We start from the raw sequence: 23,198 nt of genomic DNA, 5'->3' as shown, positions 1-23,198 counted from the left end.
CCTTTCCCAAACCTGCAGAGCCAAGTCTTCTCTGCGGCCCTCACCTGCACGCTAAGACCCTGCATGGTGGTGGTCGGTGTTAGCGTTTTAACACTGCCTTCCCCTCCAAGCTTCGAAGCATGGCATTCGGCTGTTTGTGAACGAGTGAGGGAATGAAGGGATGGGGTCTAAAGAGTCAGAACTCAGGTCTTTCGGAAGGAGTTTGCCTCAGAAGCGCACCCTGTCATTCTGACCGCTGGAGAATCTGAGGCCAGGAGTGTCATTCCATTGGCATTTGAGCCCATCAAGGGCCACACAGCCTCCTCATTTGGGCTGTCCCCTGAGGACATTACTCAGCAAGTCTTCAGCTCCACCCACTCTCCTTGGGAAGGGACAGCTCATGGAGTAACCGTTCCTGCCTGCCTCCGTCCTTTTTATTTTTTTCCTCTGTCTGGAATTTCCCTAGAGGCACCTGCTCTTTCACCGTTGTCCCCACATCAGTGTCCCCAGGGAGCTTGCCTTTGCATCTCCGGAAGACCTCCCATAAACCTCAGCTATGGATGGGGGTGCAACGCGCCTGAGCCAGTAATGCAGGCTGTGCTGAGGCCCTGTGTAGGGTCAGGGCCATGGTGACAGCATCCCTCCCTCTCTAGAGCTGAGATCAATGCCCACCTTCCCTACCATGGAAGCAGCCCACCCACTCCATCTGGACTCCTGAAACAGAGCCAAAGGATTCCCCAAAGAAGGTTCTCTTGACCTGGGGTCTGGACTTGCTGGATTCCAGAGCCATCTTCTGAGGAACCTCATCTAGCCCTTACCTGTACATTTGACAGCCTACCCAGTGGTCCTTCCTTTGAGGAATCTCAGGTGTGTAGCAAAAGGGCCACTGACATTGGTCAATTACTGACATTTCTCTGAAGATCCAGTGGTCGTGTGGGAGTCTTCTAGAATGTGTAGGCTACAGAGGAACCCTTGGCTTCAGGGCAGGGCAGTGGTACCAAGAGGACTTTAGAATCTTCAAGCAAAGACGGCTGAGAGACTACAGCCCATTTACCTCCAAGAGAAAGGAAACAGACTTCCAGCTCCTGGTCCCTGTGAGTCATTCCTGGGTGTTAAGGATTGCAGTAAAAGGGGAAGGGGATGGGGAAACTGGGAATAAGATTATGTACCCTTGGGATGCAAGCCTGAGTCTCAGACTCATTGCACAGAAGCAGCTCCCAAAGCTGTTTCTCTGGGTGTAAGTTGATGCAGGAAGCAAAGCTGAGGTTTCTCCCCTGCAGCCTCCCAGAGGCTGAAGCAGCACCCCGCCTGCTCCCTCACACCCTGCCTTTCCCTGAATCCCAATCCCAGGAAGCAGTGCTGGCACGGGACACAGACCACTGACTCATCAGTGGCGGCGGCAGTCTCCGTAAAGGCGCTCACAGCAACCACATGTGTGTGTCCCTTGCGTCCTGTTCACTTCTCCAGCCAGTGGGCTTCCCTCCAGCTTCGGGAGGATGACTACTAGGGCCAGGCCAGAACTATTGCCCCACAGGACCCAGTTGCCCAGGGCGCTCATCACAGAATTCTTCTGCAATGTGGTGGACACTGTGTGCACCAACTGGTACCTCCCACTGTTCTCCGTGCCTCCATCCTGAAGCACAGTCACATTGCCTCCCCCCCCACCCCATCCCTAAAATAGTCTTGTGTTTTGGTCCTAGCAGAACTGGAACTTCAGCAACCTTCCTTCCTCACCCTCTCGAGCATGTGCCACCATGCTCAGGTTGCTTATGCTTTCACTGGTTCCCTTGCCCTGGCATGGAGCCCATGTTCTGCAGTCGTCTGTATCTAAATGGTTGGGGTGTGATCTAGTCCTTCCCTGCATTTTTTTTCTGCCCTGTGCCCAGAATATTCATCAGGATCTGAATGCACTCAGTCCTTGCCCAGTTCTATCTGCACTCCCATAATGCACTACACACACTCCTGCTCTCTAGGATGCTTCCTCTAGGCTCTCCCTGACCTTCCAGCAAGTCATGTCATTTCCCATGACTCCTCAAAGGGCAAGGCCACTCTTGGGAAGGTGGGACACCTACACCCCACCATTATTTCAAGGACCTGGCAGACCTTCCACTGTAAGATTGAGGCAAGCCCCTGGGCCAGCTGTTGGTGGCCTGAGTATGAAGTGGCAGAGACAAGGCCGTTGAAGCATGAAAACTAAGTGACTATAGGACATACATATCCCTGGGGTTTGAACTCCACCTCCACCCCATGAAAAGGGCAGGAAGTATTCTGATTTCGCTGCAGTTTTTAACCAACCTCTCCCTCCTTCCCTGGGGTCACAAAGGAGAAGGCTCCTGGAGATTACCCTGCTAAAGAGACTGATTCTAGGCCCTCCCTTAGGACACTCCAGCCACCCCCATCTTTTCCCTGCTTCTCTTTCAAGATCAGGAAGGAGTTTCAGGCAAAGGCAGGGGACGAATTCCCTGGATTCTTATGGCTGGGACTTATGACTGGCTCTCGGACCTCTGTAATTAAGAGGTTAAAAGAAGTCTAATGGTCCCTAGGGCCAAAAAGGGAGAAAATGGCCCAAATGCTGGGAAGCACAGTTGGTAAAGTGGGTTCTTTGGTTCCATTTGGCTCCTGACACTGGCCTTGAGGAGGCCTTCTCCCAGAATCTTGGTCTTCACATCTGTAAACCATGCTGATAATGATGTCCCCTAAATGCTCAGCACACAGCTAGGGAGAGAGGTGTTCAGTGAAAGCCACTTTCTCCTCCTCCTCCTCCTCTTCCTCCTTCTCCTATTCCTCCTCCTCAGTGTGGAAGACCAGGGCCAGTTTGCCTCCTCAGGCTGCAGCCATCAAGGCTGTGTGGTAAGATGACCCCACATAACTTCCTTGGGAGGGCTATAGCAGAAGTCATTGGGTTCCTAGGCTTGGGCTCACCTGATCCCCCTCAACCTCTGTGCCTACCATCAGCCAGAGAAGAAGAAAGACAGCTCACCATGGCCAACCTGAGAGTATCTGCCACAGACACCCAGGCTTCTGACCTTTGACCTCTGCCCTCCTGCCCTTGGTGATCCTTGGAGTCCAGAATCTGGTGTCTTTCTCTTCTGAATACTCCTGTCTGCTTCATTTCCTTCCGTCTAGTGAGGCTGCAGCTCTTGAGGTGGTCTGGGGTGACCAAGGCTACAGTGGCTCAGTGCCCCTGTGTTCTGGACTCGCTTGCAAAGGACAAAGTGTCCCCTAACAGTTTGGGTTCCTAAAACCATAGTCTAAGCAGGAACACTGGGGAGGGATTTGTCTTCAAACTGAGCTGTGGCTCACTGTCCGCTCCCATGGGCCTTGCTGCTGAGGGAGGGTGGTAGGGGGAAGACAAGGCTTAACCCACAGCAGTTCTATGCCTGAGGCTTGCTCTTGACCTAAAACTATCCCAAAAATGAACTCAATTCTGCTGCGCCACAGCAATGAGGTCTGCAGATCGAAGGCACATCTATCAATCCCTGTAGGGTGCTGTGGCCAGGCCTCAAGCCCTGTAATCAGAACAACATGGGTCACGGTGCCCAGGCAGAGGTCACAGGGCAAGGACATCACCAAGAGCTTTTGCCCAAAAGGCAGAACGATATTATCTTTTCATAACACACTCAGGCTTGCTGGGCTTCTGGCCAGGATACACCCAGCTCTCAGCCTCCTCCACAGGCCTGGAAGATTCCCTCACTGCCCTCCTCTGCCTTGACCCTCTCTGGTGAAAGACAGCTTTGGGGATACCAGCACACAAGGATGGCGTCAGGAGTCCCAGGCAGGGCTGAAGCTGGAGTTCTCCCCTCTGGGGACAGTTAAGGTGGGTGAAGACCTCTGACCTCCCCAGGGGGTCTCCACTCAGGCTCATGGAGACCTGGCTGGCGCTGGGGTTGGAAGCTGAAGCCATCCTGGCCCTCAGGAGACCCACCCAGACCTACTCATTCTGACCATTTGTAGGCAGAATCAGACCACACTCAGAAGTCTGGAATACCCCAATGTACAAGATAGTGGAGAGGGCGGGCTCTCTGGAGGATGGAGAGCAGACCCTTCACAGCACGCGGGATGTTCATTTTAGTTTGCTATTTTTGCTGTGGGTTGGGGGTAGGGTTGAGGAGGAGGTAACAGCAAGAGCCTGTCAGACCAGAGTTGTCCACTGGCAGCCAGCGGACTGCCTGGCTTCCGCTGACAGGTTTCCCTTCCTCTCTGAAGGCTCCCAGCACCCGCCTGTCTGAACCCAGGGGCTAGGGCCCTCAGTGGTAAGCCCTCTGCGGCCAAAGAGGAACTTTCCACAGTGAACCCCTCTCTGGGAGAAGCGTATGGTTTTTAACCCTCCTTCACTGACAAGGCCAGGGAGCTGGCAGAGCTGGAGTTCACCTCCCTGTGCAGAGGAAACTCAGCACACCGCCTTTCCTGTGTTCTTGGGACAAGCTCCAAGCGGCTTTCCCCTCAGGACTCGTTTCACCATGCCAACCTGCAAAGGCAGAGAGAGCAGGTGTCCTTCACCCAGGGTGTTGAAGGTGCTCTCCTCCCTATGCTGTACCTTGTCTCTAGGGAAAGGAAAAGGGCTCTCTGGATACCTCATGTCTTAACACCCAGGCTAAGGCTACATAACTACTGATCTTGCCTACCTGTGATGGGTGGCCCTAGGCTTTCAGGCTTGGGGACTTCATTATCTGTTCCCCCGACACAGCCTGAAGTGCAGACATGAAGAATCCTTCTGCAGCTCATTCAGACAGACTTGGAAAGGCCTGACAAGAACAGGAGGAGGGACTGAGGCTGGACATATGCTTCTCGGGGAACTTTCTAGGCTCCCACAACCTTGATCACAAGATTGCTGTGGGGCCCAGGCACTAACTAAGCTAGGTACCTAGTACCTGACTTTGGATAGAGAAAAAGCTTCCCCCCGTACCTGCTACAAGAACACAGACCCTGGAGCCCTACAGGCTGGGTTCAAATCCCAGCTCAGCTACTTGGCAGCCTCAAGTATTTATGAAATGAAAGTACTAGCCAGGCACAGTAGTTCACTCCTGTAAACTCCGCACTCAGGAGACTGAAGCAGGAGGATCACAAATTTGGGGGCAGCCTGGGCTATATGCCAAGCTTGAAGCCAGCCTGGGCTATAGAGTGCCTTAACTCAAAATATCAAAAAGTAAAGGTAGTAATATAGTATCTACCCTATGGTTGTAATAAGTGCATATGTTCATACACAAAACTACTTATGACAGTCCCTGACATAAAAGATATTTATGTAACTGACTTATTTCTATTTAAGAATTGTTTTGTATTACCCAAGAGACTATGAATATCAGGGCAGGCAAAAATCTCACTTCCTCAAGGAAGGTCTGTGAGAGATGTCAAGATAGCTGTGCAAGGGACTGTCATTCTTCACACAGGTGGCTCACCAAGGTAGAAATAACCATTAATAGCAATTTCCCCTGCAGCCAGGCACAAACCTATATACAGAGCCTGAGGGAGTGACACGTTTTACTACTGCTGAAGAGGGAAATTCAACTCCTGGGCAGATTCCAGTTTTAGAACGGAGAGAGTCACTCTGAGCGGAGGCAGGGCATTTTCTGGCCTTTGTTTTGTTTTGTTTTTAAATACCCTCCAGCCTTCTAACAATCTTCGCATGCATGCCCCATCGCAGGGAAATCAGGGCACAGTGGGAAGCCTCAGCGGACCTCCAGGTTGCTAGGCAACATGCTCCCCTTCCCCAGCGCAGCTAGAGGAGAGCCAGGGTAGGCGCCATGCCTCTACCCACCCCAGGTGCCAGAGCTCATTAGCCCACTCAGAGGTCCCTCTCAAAATGTCCAGGAAAAGGAACTGAGATTTCTTCTCAACCTTGACAGTGTGGGACCCAAAAGCCATCAAAGCCTTCTTCTGTACAGTATGCTTTCTTTTCCTTGATAAGAAGGTATCTCTCAATGTATCCTTGCCTGTCTTAGAACTCTGTAGACCAGGCTGGCTTCGAACTCACAGAGATCCGCTTGCCTCTACTTTCCAAGTGTCGGGGTTAAAGGTGTGTGCTACTACATCTGGCTTTTGCAGGCATAAGTACGCACTGAAATTAAGCCGTCTACAGGTAAGTAAGGGACAACACACTGATGCCTACTTAAGTTTCTCCTAGCTGCAGGCACTTTTGGCTTACAGCTGAGCATCTCAAGTCACTGCATCTCTTTGTGTCCGTTCTCCCCCACCTTCCTCTTAGAGTCATACTGTGGTGATAACTCAAACATTTCTGCCCATCATAGATTCTTAACTTAGTTATATCTGCTACATGGATGCCAAGAGATGGGGAGACCAGGTCTTTGAGGATCATTATTCCTCATACTGCCCTAGCCACTGTCTTCATTGCCCTTCTCTTCCTCCTCCTCTCTTTCTTCATAAGACTTATTTATTTTTATTTTATGTATGTGTGTTGTGTGGCAGACTTTTTCTGCAGAGATGCAACACACACTATTCCCCAGATGGGGAGCCTACCACGACAGACCAATGCACACACACCACTAACATCCAACATGGTGAGCAGTGAGTTTTATTGGGGTTATTTACAGGAATTTGGGTAAAGGTTGCTTACAGGAGCAGACACGACTCCAAGACAGTTGCATCACCAAACTCAACACCAGCATGGGTGACAGCACACAAAAGCTGAAAACTCTGAGCACAGGGCGTTAGCCTGCAGGAAGCTCAGCAGGTTGAGAAGGGTCATTTCCAGATGGCTCAGCTGCACTAAACCTCTTCCAGGGAGCTCAGCTGGTGTCTCCTTCTTTTTAGGCTGCTTGCCTGGTCCCTGTTTCTCTTAGGCAGCTAAGCTTTTCTCTCTTTTTGCAACCTAGTTTGTCTGAAAGTGATGCTGACAAATCTTTATTGGTTACTCTTGGGGGGAGGGGGCTAGTGAATCCAGTCAGTTTCAGGGACTCTCTGAAGCTATTTGAGTTGTTTACCTTCTGTATTAAGGAGCTACCTTAAAACGGAATGCTTCGTTCTAGGAGGAAGCTGCTACATGGCGATGTATTTTTCAGAATGTATGCATGTACACCATAAGCGTGTCTGATGTATGCAGACATCAGAAGATCTCTTGTAACTGGAGTTACAGGTGGTTGCGAGCCACCACGTGGATGCTAGGAACCAAACCTGGATTTTCTGCCAGAACAGTAAATGCTCTTAAATGTTGAGCCATCTATCCAATCCCAGCCTGTCCCCCAACTATTCTCTTTTAACAAAACTGACCAATGGATCATCACTGAGCTACCTGGCATGTTAAATCAGCTCACCATGACTGGGCACCACATGCCAGCCCAACATGACTGAACACACAGCCCCACTGTGAAATCCACCCATTCTGAAGTCATCTTGCATGGACCTGGGCATTCCAGAGAGGCTGAGATGTGTGGCTGCTTATTCAACCACTAGGAGCTCCCTCAAAACCTCTGCTTACCTCCACAAAAAGTAGGATGCTACAGACGAGGGTCCAGGACTGTAATAACTTTTCTTAGAATTGTATCTAAAGGCCAGGGAGATGAATCCTCAAGTGATAGCACTTCTTGGTAAGCCTGATGACCTGAGTTTGCTTCCCACATGGTAGAAGGTAAGAACTCGTCCTCACAGGTTGTTCTCTAACCTCCATGTGTACACAAACACAGAAAATAAATACGAATAATAAAGAAAAATATTAATTTTTTAAACCAGTAAATACAAGATGGTATAAAATATAAATCATTCAGAATTCTCCAGAGTCAGAAAAAAAGTTGGTTCTTATTCTGTTGCGATAGCATCATAGTTTTGTGTGTGAATGTGTGTGCCTGAGTTTGTGAATATGTGTGTATGTGTGTGAATGTATGCGCACGTGGGAATGAATGTGTGTGCCTGTGTGTGAATGTATGTGCACATGTGTGTGAATGTGCATGCCTGAGTTTGTGAATGTGTGTGCCTATGTATGTGTGAAAGTGTGTGCATGTGTGTGTGAATGTGTATACATACATGTGCCTGTGTGCCTGTGTGCCTGTGTATGTGAATGTGTATGCCTGAGTTTGTGAATGTGTGTGACTGTGTGTGTACCTGTATTGTGAGTCTGTGTGTGTGGGAATGTGTGCACCTGTGTGTGGAATGTGTGCATGTGTGCTTGAAGAATTCACATCAAGATTTCTTCCTCAATTGTTTCTCTACCTTATTTTGAGAGACGATTTTTCTCACTGAACCTGGAAACTTAACATTGTGACTGAACTAGCTGGCCAGTGAGCCCTCAGAACCCTCCTGTCTCTGCCTCCTAGCCTGGCTGTTTGTTTGTAGTCATAGATTTATTTATAACATGGATGCTGAGGGTGTGAACCCAGGGCCTCAGGACTTTACTCACTACAGCCCCAGAAGTAGAGTTCTTACAAAATAAAAGAGGCCAGCTAGAAAAACAAGGAAAATGAAAGGGATCTGGGCAGGAACAGAGTCCCTTACTCAGAGTCTGCTGAAACCTCTGGCTAGCTGAACGTCCAATGTTCCAGCCCAGCTAGTATTTGCTGTGAAAACTGCTGCCCTAGAGACAGCATTTCTTTTATAGAGAGCTGTGTGGTTGTGATTTTTCAAGTAATAATGTTAAATTAACAGTGAACCATGCTTAAGACTAGTGGCCTTCAGTGTGGTCTTGCTCCACGTGGGTACTTTCTAGGAATCTCACACAAGACTGGTGTTTACAGTAAAAACATCCTAACTCCCCACACTCCTATGATCTAGGCTTTAACCTTATCAACAGTAATCCTGACCAGCGCCTGCTAGGAACCGCCCTGTGGTCTCCCTTCAGATGCTTAGCAACCCTTGGAGATAATTACTTCAAAACTCCTCAAAACCATAGATATGGCTATGGTGAAGGCAAGGAAGTCAACCTGCACTTAGTGTACTTAGGGAGTTATTCTTCCCCTGGGTGCCTCTCTTTCTATTAAGATGCCTTCAATAACTCCCAACTGTGCTTCATACTGGCCCGTCCGAAATTTCTTTCTGCAGTAAAGTCAAAGATCCAGCCTTAGAGATAACTTTGAGGTAGTTTGAGGCTAGCTTTCTTGCCAGTATATAAAGACATTTCCTCCATCTTTTTTGGATTATTTTATATTTTAAATTTACAGGTCCTGCTATGACTACCAGGTTGTCCTGAAACTTGCTCTATGTCAAGTAGTCTAGCCTCAAACTTACAGCAATCCTCCTGCCTCTGCCTTTGGGGTGCTGGGAGTGCTGAAATTCCAGATGTGCACCACCATGCCCAGTCTCCATCTTTTTAAGGCTCCAGAGCATCTTCCACAAGGATAGGCCGCCAGTGAGTACTCTGTCGATAATTTCAGTAGAAACTACTGTGGTGGGGTAGTGTAGCCGTACTGGCTTGTTCACGTTGCTCCAGGAGGCTAAAAAGGTTCTGCACCCTGATAAACTCTCTGCCAGCCCAGCAATCCAAATCAGACCAAATCAAACTGAATTAGAAGAAAGCCAGGTTTGATGAATAAAACACTCCAGGATGGTTTTCCAGCCCCCAAGAGAGGAGACAGGAAAGAGAGACTGGAAAACCACATCTGTTTCCTGGGGTGGGGGGCAGTTTAAATACCCTATGGGAGTGGTCTTGAGCATCTCTGGGGGAGGGGCCATCATTTGGTGGGCTTTCTGAGATGTAGCAGGGTTTGGAGAGAGATGGGGGATGGGGCTTGGGGTGGGCCTTCCACCAGAACATTCCAGACTCTTTGGGTATATGGGTGCCAGGGGCCTCGGGTAACGCTTCCACCAGAACAGACGCTTGAAGACATTCCGTCTCCTCCTCACACCATCCCAGACCTATTCCAAAGCAACCAAGCCTTGGGTGAAGGAAGTTGGGGCTTCCCTAGATCCTCAGAACTGACAGACCTTTGCTCTCTGGGGCTGAGTCTCCTAGAGGTGTGGAACCCTATTGTCTGCCAGAGGGAGAGAATATGTATTTGCAGAGAAGCTTCCAAGGCAAGCTCACAAACGTTTCTCCCAAGCCAGTACAGACATCCGAGAATATGTATTGCTTCCCGCATCAGAAAAGCCCAGGGACTGCATGGAATTTGAGTGTAGTTGGATCCAAAGATTCTCTTGGCTCAGACTTCATTCTTGTATTAAAAATAGCTAAAGTAGTCAGAGTCGTACATCTGGCCACACTATAGGGAAAAAAACATCTGACCTGGGACTTCCACCGAATTCCTGTGATATGTCATGAGTGCTCAGGTTAAGAGCTTGTGCCCACATCTAGATCAATGGCTGCCAGGGAGGCTGGAAAGTCCTGAGGGACTGGGTTCAAGCCAACCTGAATCTGGAGTTGAGGAGTAAACAGCTTTCTCAAAGTTAATGGAATTTTCCTGGCTTGTTGGGAAAGGGCAGGTAGGGGCCTTTGTGTGGTGGATGGGTATGTGGGCTCAAGAAGAACCAAGCAGAAGCTCTGGACCATGAAACTTGAATGCCCCGGGTGCTACAGGGGCAGAGAGAGCCTGAGTCCAGCCCTGTGTACACTGTCTCCCCAAAGCTCTATGAATATCACAATATGATAATGTGTCTTTAGAATAAATTCCTGCACATAGAGTCATTGGGTCAAAGGGCTTACACATTGCCAGTTTGTAAGAGATATTGCTAACTGTAATGTCTGGAAGTGTCTTTTCTCTCCCAAAAGTATTTCATTTTGTAAATACTCTTCATCATTTTCATATTTGGTGCCCTCACAGATCTGACCTGGCTTTTTGAAGTTACAAGGGCTAGTGTTTCTTCATGTACTCATCGGCCGGCCAATTGTAAATCTTCTAGGAGTTGCTTGCCCCACCCTTTGTTCTCATCGCGCAGTGGTTTGTTTATCTTTTCCCTTTCTTGTTGACTTGTGAAAACTCCTTGTAGCTCCTGGATACAAACCATTTGTTTCATCTGTCACAGACATTTCTCCCAGCTTGTCCCTTGTGTTTTAATTTTGTAGAGACATAGAGCTTTGGTTGCCTAAACTGGGCCAACTTCATGCATTTAAATATGTCAGAGTTTCGTGGGTTTCTGCTTAGAAAGGTCTTATCTTTCCTGCTCTAAGATAAAATATAAGATGAGCCAGGTGGTAGTGGCATATGCCTTTAATCCCAGCGCTTCGGGAGGCAGGAGGATCTCCGAGTTTGAGGTCACCCTGATCTACAGAGTGAGTTTCAGGTTAGCCAAGGCTACACAGAAAACCTGTCTTGAAAAACCAACAACAATAAAAAAGAATGATAATAATAATGTACATCATGTCCTCTGGTTTTGTTCGTGTTTTTACATTCAAGCACCGTCTCTCTCTAAGAGGTACTGCTCTGCAGTTGGAGGCTGAGATGACTGGCTGGTGGGCAGGACAGGAGAACTTTCTGAATTGCCGAACCTCTGTGGCTTTCCCCCATCTAACCAGAGGGATTGGGAGGGAAGCCAGTGTCTCTTTACATTCAGGGATAGCCAGAAAAGGAACTCAGTGGGAACAGGATGCCGCCTTCTGATGTTGGTACCCCAGAGAAAGAGACAGGCTGAGCCCTGCAACAAAGAAGAAAGGATGGTGGGGAAAGCCATCCTGTTTGAGGAAGAATCCTGACAGGGATGTGGGGGAGTCCAGCCAAAGGACACCTGGACACCGGGGAACATTGTTTTCCCCATCTAACAGGGTGGCTTCATTAGCATACATGTGTTCCTTTCACAGGATTTTCGAGCAACTACTCTGAGGCCAGGAAAGGACCACCTTATCCTGTCCCAGTGATAGAGGACATCAGCCATGACACAGAGACAGCAGGAGAATCTGCCTGCTGCAGAAGGCAGGAGGCCATCGGCTTACAAAGATTACCCTCAGATGTCAGACTTAACATCTTCTTCAGCTCTGAAGAAGTGATTCTGGACCCTAAAGAAGTGAGTGCATCTCAAGGCCCCTAACCAAACCCCACAGCAGGGACGGGATGTGCCGGGCTCACAAGGCAGCTGGCCTTAGCTGCTTCAACAGGGCAACAGAGTGCGTGGACCTGCTCTCACACGTCCGTGTCCTTGAGCATGTACCTTGGTGTGGTAGGTACTCAACAAGAGCTACATGAATGCATGGGTCACGCATCTGGGAAGCAGGGCTGTCCTTATCATGTCTAGATGGGATCACATAGGCAGCCCCTCCCATCTGCTTCCTAGGAGTTTGCTGAGAGTCAAAAGGCCTTGAGAACAGGTTGGCTAAGAAATGGGCCACTACCATGTCTCTCTCTGGCCCTTGATGGGTAACTTCCAATGAACAGCACCCCCACCCTCAGAAGCTCCAGCAATGACAAGCCCTGCGGTCACCCATTGCCTGGCCTTCCTGACCCCATTCCTGCTGACTCACTGCAGTCTGGCTGATCCCAGCTTCCTGCAGCAGGCCAGCGGGGCGCGGATGGGGGGGGGGCAGAGGGGAGGGGGTGCGTAGCACAGGAGGCAGCATCCTGAGCTCTGTCAGGAGAGAGAGAGGAACCTTCCTGTTTTCTGCTACTTTGCAGGGGTGATCAGGAAGTGGACTTTCTGGAGGTCAGAGTGGACTTTGTCTCCATCCATCCCTGACTCGAATGGATCCTCACCACCTTCCACTCTGAGAACCGGGTCCCTCCAGCCCCTACTCCCGGTGCTGAGTCAAGGTCCACTTCACAGCTGGCCTTATCATTCCCTATGATCCCCGCTGGAATCGGCTAGTTGGATCTCCTGGGACTGCACTGGCGTGTTACCATGTGCTGAGTGTGATTGTGGTTGGGTGCTGTGGTGCCAGGCCATGTGTGACTCAGAATCACTGTGTAATTGTGTGAAGCTGGGTCTGATTACGCCCAGGAGAAATGGTTGATTGTACATGGTTCCATCTCACTGTGTGATTTGTGAGATTGTATGCTACAGCCCGTGAATACTTGTCTGTGGTTACGTGTGTTCCAAGTGGCTGTGTGGCTGAGTACAGTATGTGATGGATGTGTCTTTAAGTAGCCGTGTGTAGGTGGGTGGGGCTTCATGCCATCCCAAGGCCCAGACCCGAAGAGATCACTGTCTGCAGTCTGTATACTGTGGTAGGGAAGAGGAGGTAAAGAGCGTGTGTGTGTGGTGGGGGGGGATGCTCTTCCCCTGGGTCACTGACCATTTTTAGAGTGTTTTCTCGGAAGTCAGACTGTGCTTCGGAGGAATGCCAGCCCATCTGAGCTCTCACAGCAACTGGCCCCTGGGCTCACAATGTCTCATTATAGCCCTCATCCGGCCGGGCCCAGGCTGCTTTCCAGCCCAGCAGAGACACACAGCCCTTATCTCTCAGTCTGGCCACCTCTCTCCATTCTTCCCATACCTATTCTGGCTGCAGAAGAAACATAGGCACCTCGTTTCCCCACTTCCCAACCCTGAAGACAGACTTTCCAAGAGCTGACCGCTAGCTCTTTCAGGGATGACAAAAGCCTTCCCCGCAATGGATTTGCGATGCTTCCCATGTTTGCACGGTAAGATTCCTGACTTCGGGGTTGTGGCACTGGGACCTTTATCCTCCACTTTTCTACCTCAGAGCTCCAAGTCTGGTCAACTCCCTCCTCTGTACAGGTGAGCCACAACCACAGCTCCATGCAACCCCCACCACTCCTTCCTACAGCTAAGGGGTCCTCTGCTCCTCTGAGGAGACTCCTGGGACTGTGACCTTGCCCAGAAATGACAGGATTTACTCTCTGTTTTATTTTCTGAAGCCCTCAGCTGTCCAGGCACGCAAGCCTCCCACTGCTTCTGTCCCTGCTAGGAGAGAATCCTTGCAGTCACTATTGATGCTGGACACATTGTGAGCGAGCATAGGGTGACCAGGTGACTGCAGTACTTTGAGGAGATGAAGGGCGGGAAAGAAGAAACCCGGGGTCAGGAGTCCGAGTTCTCAGTGTGAAGGACTGGACTGGAGCCGGGGCAGGCCTGTCCTGCCAACACCAGTGAACAGCGGACAGGTGAGGGCCCCTAGAGAAAGGAGCTCCCAGACTAGCAGCATCCTCACCCACCATGCCAAAGCTGTGTGAGTGGGGAAGGCTCATTCCCTCCCCCGGCTTAAGTTTCGTCACCTTAAAGACTGAAAAAAAGATAGTTGAAGTGAATGAAATCTATAAACAGCTCAATGACTTCCACTTGCAACCTGAAGACAACTTTGGCTCCCAGTCCAAGTTTCCCAGCTAGCTCAGTCTACATCTCTGAAAGTGTTAGCCTTTTCTTCCCCCTTCAACAGAGTCCATTGAGACTACTTAGAAGGGATGGAGAAATAGCTGAGCAAGAAGAATTGAAGAAAGCCTGTGTGGGTGTGTGTGTGTGTGAGGGTAAACATGACCACCGGGGCTATGGAGTAGGGTCTTAGGCACTGGAATCTTCCAGACTTTCCCCACACCTCCTCCTTCCAGCCTTGTCATCTAAATTATGCTCTTGTCCCAGCCTATGCCTATCCCCTACCCCCCACTGCCTTCCAACCTCCTCAGATCCCCGGGGGGTTGCAGTCCTGGACTTCGTTAAACCACCTGGCAAGCATTCTAGTTCAACACGCATGGACTATCTGAACGATACCAGTGTCCTCCCCACGGGAAGGTCAACAGAGAGGCTGGGAAAATGATCAAGACACCACTAGCCTCACCTTCCAGAAACAGTCAGTTTACAATAGCAAGAACGTCTGTTGACCACCCTGGTCAGTGCCGCGTGACAAGTCCCACTGACCCCAACATCCAGAAAAGTAGTAGAAAAGGCAGAGATGGGTTGGTGGACATGATCAGACAGAGCAGGGCCTGAGGACCCACTATCGGCCAGTATTCCAAAACAGGCCAAAGAAACGACAGCTGCTCCTCATTGCCTTCTATGTCATTCCTGTGCTGGGTGCAGGGGCATCCTTCCATCTCACACCTAGGCCCCTAAGAGTCCTGTGGAACAAAGGTCGGATGGCTAAGAGACAGGTTTAAGCTGCTTTCCATTATCTTGCATTCTCACATTGGTGTCTTCCCATGACGGCTCCCCCTCTGTGTGGCAGGACCCGTGTCTCAGTTATAGCCAAGGAAAAGGTGGAATAGCCACTGCCATCACTATATTATCAAAGTCCTAGCCTTGCTAGTGGCCAGGCGTCGGAGACCCACTCTGAAGACATCAACAACAGGGACCTAAGAAAGGCTTATAGAGAAGTCCTCCTGGAAAGGAACCGTTGGGAGTTAGGAACCGCTGTTGGCTAGCAAGGAGACTAGCCACAGTTCTATAGCCAGAAGGAATGCTCCTGATCCTGTAAGCGGGTTCATCTCCATTTGAATCCTCAGATTAAGATGTGCCCTTGACTTGATTCCATCTTGATTACATCCAGCTAAGAGTATCCTATTAAGCCATGTCTGGACTTCTGGTCCATAGAAACCGTGGGACAAATATATGCTGTTCCTAGTCCCCAAGTTTATGAGCAATCACTATAAAACAACAGGACATGAATATCAGTCTGTTATCTGTCTTTTCAGATGAGAACCCTAACGCTCAGAGACTTTGGTAAGAGTCCTGCCCTTAATTTGAGGTTCAGCAGAGATCAGAGTCTGCCCTGGCTACATATGTTGATGTGCTTGACAGACAAACAGACCACTGTTATTCAGCAGTCACTTAGATAATCCGTGACCTGCATGGCCATGGATTAACATCTTCCCAACAAGTGTTGCATATCATCAGTGTGCCCAGTCAAGGAGAAATAGCGGTGAGCTACGGGAGACACACGCCAGTGTCTAGATGGCAAAGAGCTCAGTGCAGAATGTGGACAATGGGCAGGGTTCTTATGATGACGCTCGTAAAATACAAGTGGATGGGATGAAATGGAAGCATCCTTGGCCCAGGGCCAGGGACAGACTCCCTAGAGAAGTGATACCCAGTTCTTTGGAAGGTGGACCTGCTAGGGAGCCAACCTCTCTACATTTTGTATAAGTGAGTAGGTAAATGAATAAGCTTTTCTGGTCAAAGATCCCCAGAGAAAAGGAATCTCCCTGCAATGTGAGAGCACCCTGCTTCTAAGATGCATGTTCCAAGGATCCCAGACCCTGTGACTAACTAGTGATGCTCAAAGACATTAGGGTTCACTGAATACCACTTCTGCATGCATCACAGGTGGCTACAGCTGTCATGGACCTGTGTAGCTGGGTTCTTATTTTCCAGACATCTAGTGGCAGGGTGGGACAACAGGTGGAGGGAAGTATGGGAGAAAGTGGGGGGATGAATCAGGGGCTGATGAACCAAAGCAAAGGGCAGGCATTAGAAGAGAGAGACCTCCATGTGCCAAGTTTCGGCCTATGGTGACTCAGCAGCTCCGGAGGTCTTTGCCAATGAGCTGGTTGGCTGGTATGGATCAGGCAGGTTCCTACCAGGAAGCAGACAGCACACGCAAATTGGCCATTTGAAGATCATTCCATAAAGAGACTATTGTTAGAGGTCTTGGCGGATATACAAAAGATCAGAAGAACCTTGACCAAGATCGGCAACCCATCCCACTGTCTCACCAAGCAACAGAGGTTATCAGAGTAGCGGGGAGCTTGAAAGGAGCGGACTGAGCACCGGGCAGGACTGTGCCTCCACTCGGGCGGACAGCCAGGTTGTGGCACCCTGAAGGAGGTGCCCTGTGTCCTGCCCTTGCCTGGCTTTCTGCCTCCAACAGGCTGAGAGTGCACCCAGGGGTCAGAACAGAGCAAGGCACCTGCTGGCACAGCACCCTCAGGGCAGCCTTCTGTGGAAAGGAGCAGAGCAATGTTGGAGGCAGACTGTGGTGAAGTATTTGTCTAGCACTACCAGAGGGAAAATTTTTTTTTTCTTTTTGGATGTTCTTTTCTTGCTCCAGCTCAGAGGTTCTCAACCTGTGGGTCTCAACCCCTTTAGCAAATCTCTATCTCTAAAAATATTTACATTACTATTACTATTCAGAGCAGTAGTGAAATTACAGTTCTGAAATAGCAACAAAAATAATTTTATGGTTGGGGGTCACCACAACATAGGAAGGTTGAGAACCACTGCTCTAGATGGTGGACACCGGTGCACAAGACCCTGTTGTAGGAGCCCATGAAAGCCCACTTAGGATTAAGAGATTTCCTAACAAATTCTAAAATGACTTTAAACATCTCTCGGCCACTTTGAGCTATATTGTTATGTGAAGAGGCATTCTCAGTATTGACAAAATATTGGTCAACTCTGAAAAACATTCAAGATGCCTCATGTCCTGAAAGGTCAAATATTAAGTCAACATTTACATTTTTATGTAAAAAACAAACAGATACAGATATCTCGTTAATATGAAAACTTTCTTTTTATCTCCAGTAAGTGGTAAAATTGTATGTATACAAAATTATTTTTAAACTAAACGTATTTGTGGTTTATTGCAGAAAAAGAAGAAAGAGGAAGAGAATGGAGATGAGGAGGAGGAGAAGAAAGAGGAAGAAGGACCCACTTTTAACTTTGTCCTCAGTTAAGGATGCCGGACAACCCACCCAACTTTCTCAGGCCTCAGTTTCCTACTCTGTTAAAGAAATGGTGAGTGTCCTTCAGGTTTTGCTTTCCACATTTGAAATGAGTTCATGTACTTAAGCATCCCTGATGGGCCTTGGAATGCATAGGGCTGAGTTCAAGCATTTGCTAAGAGCATCAGGAAAGCAAGATCTGGACCACTGAGAAGCCAGATGCCAGCCACAGAAGCTAAGCAAGAGAACCAACCACGTACAAATGACAGCCTGGCTCAGATGCTGCCCGAGGCCCTCTCTCCACATGTGTGCCCAGGCCTGAGGCTACAGAAGAAGGGTGCTTCGTCTCCTGGCCCCTCAGAGAACAGCATGATGCCCAGAAACCCAGGGCTGGCCCTTAGGGGAGGTGTGAATTGGATGAAGGAATAGAGACCAGCATGGGTTCAGCTATAAAGACCTTTGGCAGTAGATAACCCCTCTTGAGTTCCCATACTCCTGCATCTTAGGCTCGGTTTGTGTAAATAAGGAGCTCACGGCCTCATGGGTACCTGAGGCCGCTGGACAGCTGATTATTAGAAAGTCACAGCCTGCCCCGATACCAGATAAGCTAGGGTCTCCAATGCAGAGGTTTGACACCCTCGGTGTCTCACCAGACCTGATTCACCTCTAACCTTCCAGTGCCCAAAATAAAGGCCCCTCTGTGAGACGTGAGACCCACAGACCTCTTCTCTTTGCTGCTTATCGCCCACATCAGAGTTCACAGGAAGAGGGTTTCAAAACCTCAGAGTCAGAACTGCACGGAGGTAGCGGTTTTTTGTTTTTTGGTTTTTGGTTTTTTTTTTTTTCAAGAGAAAGGAAACCAGAAAGGCGGGAAGAGGTGCAAGGTACAGCAGATTACGGCCCTAGCTGTGGAGGGAAGGGCTTGCCCAAACGGTGCGAGCACCAGAGGGATAGAAACCTTCTCCCCCAGCCTACTTGCCCAGGGGCAGACAGGTCAAGGGATATATGTGTGTGCTGGGGAGCTGCTCTCAGTGATTTGAAAGACATTTGATGAGACCTGCCCTGCAGAGTAACTAGTACCCTGCCCTTATCTGCTGTCCTCTCTGCCTAGAGAAACTGAGGACTTGAAGCCAATGGGTCCAACCTCCCTGTCCCTGTACTGCTCAGGTACAGAGCCCTGGTCTCATTTCTGAACCTGTCCTCCTTGGGCTTGCCGCATGGCTATGCGGCCTCTGAGCGGGGGGTCTTCTATGGAGAGTCATCTCGGCTCTTTGCATTCTAGAGTTGAAAATGGGAAACTTTCCGTTTCCCCGGTCTCCGACAAGGCTGTGATGAAATATTTTGAGTGACTTGCAAGATGATTATCTACCACGCTGATGTGGGGGTGAACTCGAGGGTGTTTGTCTTACTGTCTGTATTTTCCGTTGATTGCTTTTGTATTTGTTTTATCTTGCTGTGTCGAGCGAATCCTTCTTTTTAAACGCCTTTTGGAAGTTGTGGGGTATCTCAAATACTCGAAAATGACAGGAAATATTCTTACCCGCTATCTAGCTCTTTTAATTCCTCCTTCTCCCCCTCCTCTTCTCCCCCTCCGCCCCCCACTTTTCACCTCTCTCTGTACAATCTCATGTGTTTCAGACTCGCTTCAATCTTAATGACTGCTGCTGTCTTGCGTTCTTAACAAAACTAGGATTGCTCTACAATACTGCTCTTCAACTTGACATTTTCTCGCAGTTTGTCAGTGTTTTTGACATCTCTCCATTTGAATATTATAGTAAATATACAACAGTCTCCTAAACATCTGCCCGGGGTTCCATTTTATTTAATGACTCCATGGGCAGGTACTTAGGTGGTTTCCAGTCAGTGTGCTATTCTAAACAGGCCCGCAGAGCACTTTTACCATGTCCTTCTGTTGGCTTCTGGGATTCTGCTTGCTGTGGAACACATACCCAGAAGTGGAGCTTCTGGAGAAAAGTATACTGAACATTTGCCATCTTGAAATAATTGCCAGTCTTGCCTTCTAAAAATGACCAACTTGGACACCTACCTAGAGCACAGGGCAGTTTTTTCCTCCCCGCTCCTTCAAGATCTTGTTCCATTGCTGGCCTTTTGTTTGTCTTCTGTGAACTGTATGTCCCTACTCTTTCCCCCTAGAATCTTACATTTTCCTTTGTCTTTTGACTTTTTTTTACATTTGAATCTTGGGTCCATCAAGAATCAATTCTAGATTCTGAGGGGCCAGGTATTCTTTTCAACGAACACGTATTAATGTGTCCTGCTCTGTCCATAAATCTGTAAATAGTCACCGAAGTGATTAATTTGGGGCGATATTAAGAAGGGAACTGGTAAAGCCAGAGTCATGAGGGAAGCTCGCTGAGGGGTAGAAGAGTCAGAGCTGAGGCATCAGTGAGATGGTATCTCCTCCCTGAGGAGATTATGATGCTATAGCTGGAGAAAGTCTGGCCTGGGCCAAGGTCAAAGACAGCACAGCAAATGGGAAGTGGTGGCTTCTTCTGAGCACATGACTTGTCCCTAATATGGAAATAATAGCAGTGCCATTTACTACACAGCTGCCAGAAGAGTGCGGATAATGGCTACGTCTATTCACCAACAGAGAATGTGTGGAGCAAGGCTTGCGATGTGTAACAGATAAGGTGGTTAGTACATGAGGCATATGATAGATTAGTGGAGACGCTAAGGAGAAGGAAACGGAAGTTGGGAGGTACTAGAGGAGAGCAGTCAGTTTTAGGTAGGGCGTTCATCTGAGTAGGGTGAATCAAGATTCCCAGAGGACTCTGGGGTTTCTATATTCTAGAATAGCTCCCCTTTAGAAAAAGAATATTTAAAAAAACACTTATACTTGCAAATTTTGTGAAGAGATGTTACAGTCTGAAGAAATCTCCATTAGAAGGGACCAGTGTCAGCTGGTGTCTTCCAGCGCAGGCTCCAGGGTCCCTTTGTGAGCAATAGCGCTATGGGAAGTAGACGGTAGGTGTGTGTCAGTAAGAACCTATTTGTGTGATGTAGAGCAAGAGGCCATTATGCCAATCCTCAGTTTCCTGATTTGTAAACGAGAACAATATCACATCCTTATGTTTTTAAGGTGTGAATAAAGACATAGAAGTAAAACGTTTGGCTGACCCTTAGGAATAAATGATATCTGTTTTTATTCCTATCCCACACAGAAGGAGAATCACAAGTCTCAACGTCAGGACTAGAAAGAACTAATATCCAAAGAGAATGACAGGCAAGCCCCACATGGCCTGTAACTGCTGGGCTTAGTGGCGCCAGATAGATACACTGTCTTTGGCTTTTGACCTGTGGAATCGGTCTGCATCAATGACCCTCATGTGCTCCAAAGCAGAACCTTGGGGAGCCCAAAAATCCCTTCAAGATGCAGCCGCTTCTCTGCACCGATGCTTGAAGGCAACCAGTAAGAACAGCAGAGGTCACAGTCTCCAGCAGGCCTGGATTCAATTCCTGCTCTGCTAGTGACAGCCTGGGACTGCAACCAAGGATCCCGCTGATGGAGCTGCTGTTACTTCCCTTGCAGCCTGACAGATCAATAGCCTGATCGGTGTTGCCCAAGGGGGCTCGGAAAGTGCAATCAGGTAGCTTGCAGGGTGCTACAGAGAAGGAAGAAGTCAACACACACTCCAGGGGATTCCAGAAAAAAAAAAAAAAAAAAAGGAAACAATGTTTTGAGAATCTTGAGGACTGGGTGACTCTAAAAGTCTCCCCAGGCCTTGGCTGTGTGGCTATTGGGGAAAATTCTCGCAGGCGTCTAACAAAGCATGTGTGGCCGGTGGTGGCTGCCGGTGACGTTCAATGACCTAAAGTAAATAAACCAGTAATCAGAGGGTGCTCTTGTTTGGCTGCTGCGGGCTTGCTTGCCCACGAGTCATAATAATTTGTTGGGATAATACATCGGCCGTTAGCCCTCAAAGTCCTGTTACTAAGAGGTTAGGAGGCAGATGATCTTTCCAAAAAGAAAAACCACTACAGGATGTTCCAGATTGGAGCCACGGTAGCAGCCCAAACAGCATGGACTTGTGTTGTTGATAAACTCTTATAAAAGAGTTTGGGCATGGAGTAACTGGGAAGTAGCCCAACTCTACACATCACAGGCTTGCCAGTAGAATATTATAAACTTAGCTTGGCGGTAGGATGATATAATACCTTCATCATTTCAAAGGTTCTTAAATTAACTAAGGTGCATCTTTCGGAGGTCCATTGTTTTGCGTGTATTTATGACCATCTCGAGGCCACATTTGGTTTCAGGAGTGACTAAGTCTACCAAGCTGTAACCACCCTTGCTTGGCCCTGGGCCTGTTTGTGATAATTCAGTGACTTCACACAGCCATTCCCAGCCACCTCCGTTATGGCTTCGTTACTGGGGCAACAGGAACCAGTTAACCAACAGAATCCAGGTTAGAGCAGAACAGAAGGAAGTCGGCAAACAGGACTCTTGCTGGGGCGGGCAGTCACATAACGCCAGCCTACCACACTTTGCGCATGCGGTTTTCCTGGGAAGACAAAGTCATTCTGCTGCTTTCCGCCTCACCGAAGGAAGCCTTTTAGGTCGCCCCTAAGTGGTCTCAGTCACTGACTAGAGGAAAGGAGCTGTCCCCTTTTACGCTGGCCTCTCTCTTGAATTGGCACCCCAGCAGCACGATGCCAGCCTTGGACTTGCTGAGTTCTCCCAGCCTCCGCACCACCCCACTGTCTGCCACGGTTGCTCTGCTAGCTTTCTGGCCAGGTCCCTGGCTGCAGAGACCTCATGTGCCGTTTCCATCTTGTAGTTGACACAGAACACCCACAGTCTTCTCTCTTCTCGCAGGGGTGGGGCCCAGAGCTGGGGAGAGAGACCAGAGTCTAAGTCATCCGACAGTAAGTCAGGAGACCGGCTCATGTCACCTCGCCTTAGGTCCCAGTCTTGGCTATTTGAGAGCGCCAAGCACCTTGTGATGTGTGACACTGGACAGTCCGATGTTGCAATGCTTCCTAGGCAGGGGTCAGAGTTTCCATAGACTGACCCTGGTGACCTTCAGTCACTGTGTGAGACACGGAGGAGGGGGCAAGGCTGTGGGAACGCTATCTTCCTACCTTCTTCCCAGGGTAGGGGCAGGAGGGCACATGCCAAGCAGGCTTAGAATTTATCTGGGCCGGGGACTGGACAGAGTGTTTCACCTGCTGTGCGGTTTCTTACTTCCCTTTTGGGGCCATCTGGGAGGAATGCTTGACATTAGTTATAGTGGTTAGGAGGCTGTGTGGGGAACACTCAACAAACGCCAGCAGCCATCGCCAGCCCAGCCATGGGATGGTCATTCTTACCCCTCCATCCTCATCTGGATCTGCCAAGTGGTCTACATGTGTGCAGAAGGCTGGTGCTACTGCAGGGGCATTATAACCCTGGTGGTGACAGGACGGTGCCATGCATGAGGCGCTTCTGGTAACAGAGACATTTCCCAAGGTTCCCGATCCCTAGTTTTCAGAAGCAGGCCTGGAAGGATGAAGAAGCTGCTTTGTGGCTTGCTATGCTTGGCCAAACACATGTGCATCCAAGCGGCTGGCCAAGGCTGGAATTCCCCGCGAGCAGCCTGCCCAGGCTCACTCCTCGGGCCCAGGCCTGCAAGTCTTAAATTAGGCTGCCAGCTTTCCCCCTCCCCCACCCTTATCAATTCCTCCTCTGGGCCCCTCCCAGATGTCTCAACTCTTGCCACTGAGGGTCTTAAAACCTCAGCCCAGAGGACACCTCTAAAGTGGGGGGAGACTACTGGGAAGGGAGGGTGGGGC

The 23,198-nt window shown here is 49.2% G+C and overlaps 1 long non-coding RNA gene across 2 annotated transcripts; it reads left to right on the top strand.

The window, feature by feature from the left end:
* The first annotated feature begins 387 nt into the window (after positions 1-387).
* Positions 388-21,257, top strand: LOC125406462 (uncharacterized). Of its 2 annotated transcripts, XR_015735337.1 has the most exons (5): positions 388-1,073; positions 11,657-11,859; positions 12,465-13,430; positions 17,328-17,475; positions 20,588-21,257. It is a non-coding gene; the product is annotated as an uncharacterized LOC125406462 (long non-coding RNA). The 2 variants fall into 2 exon arrangements; XR_014997636.2 differs by lacking the exon at positions 20,588-21,257 and having other exon boundaries at positions 17,328-18,113.
* Positions 21,258-23,198: the final 1,941 nt, after the last annotated feature.

This window comes from Myodes glareolus, chromosome 17 (genome assembly GCF_982192425.1).
Source record: "Myodes glareolus chromosome 17, mMyoGla1.1, whole genome shotgun sequence".
NCBI classification, from domain to species: domain Eukaryota; kingdom Metazoa; phylum Chordata; class Mammalia; order Rodentia; family Cricetidae; genus Myodes; species Myodes glareolus.
The sequence above is the reverse complement of the archived record's forward strand: the minus strand, read 5'-3'. Positions and strand labels throughout refer to the sequence as shown.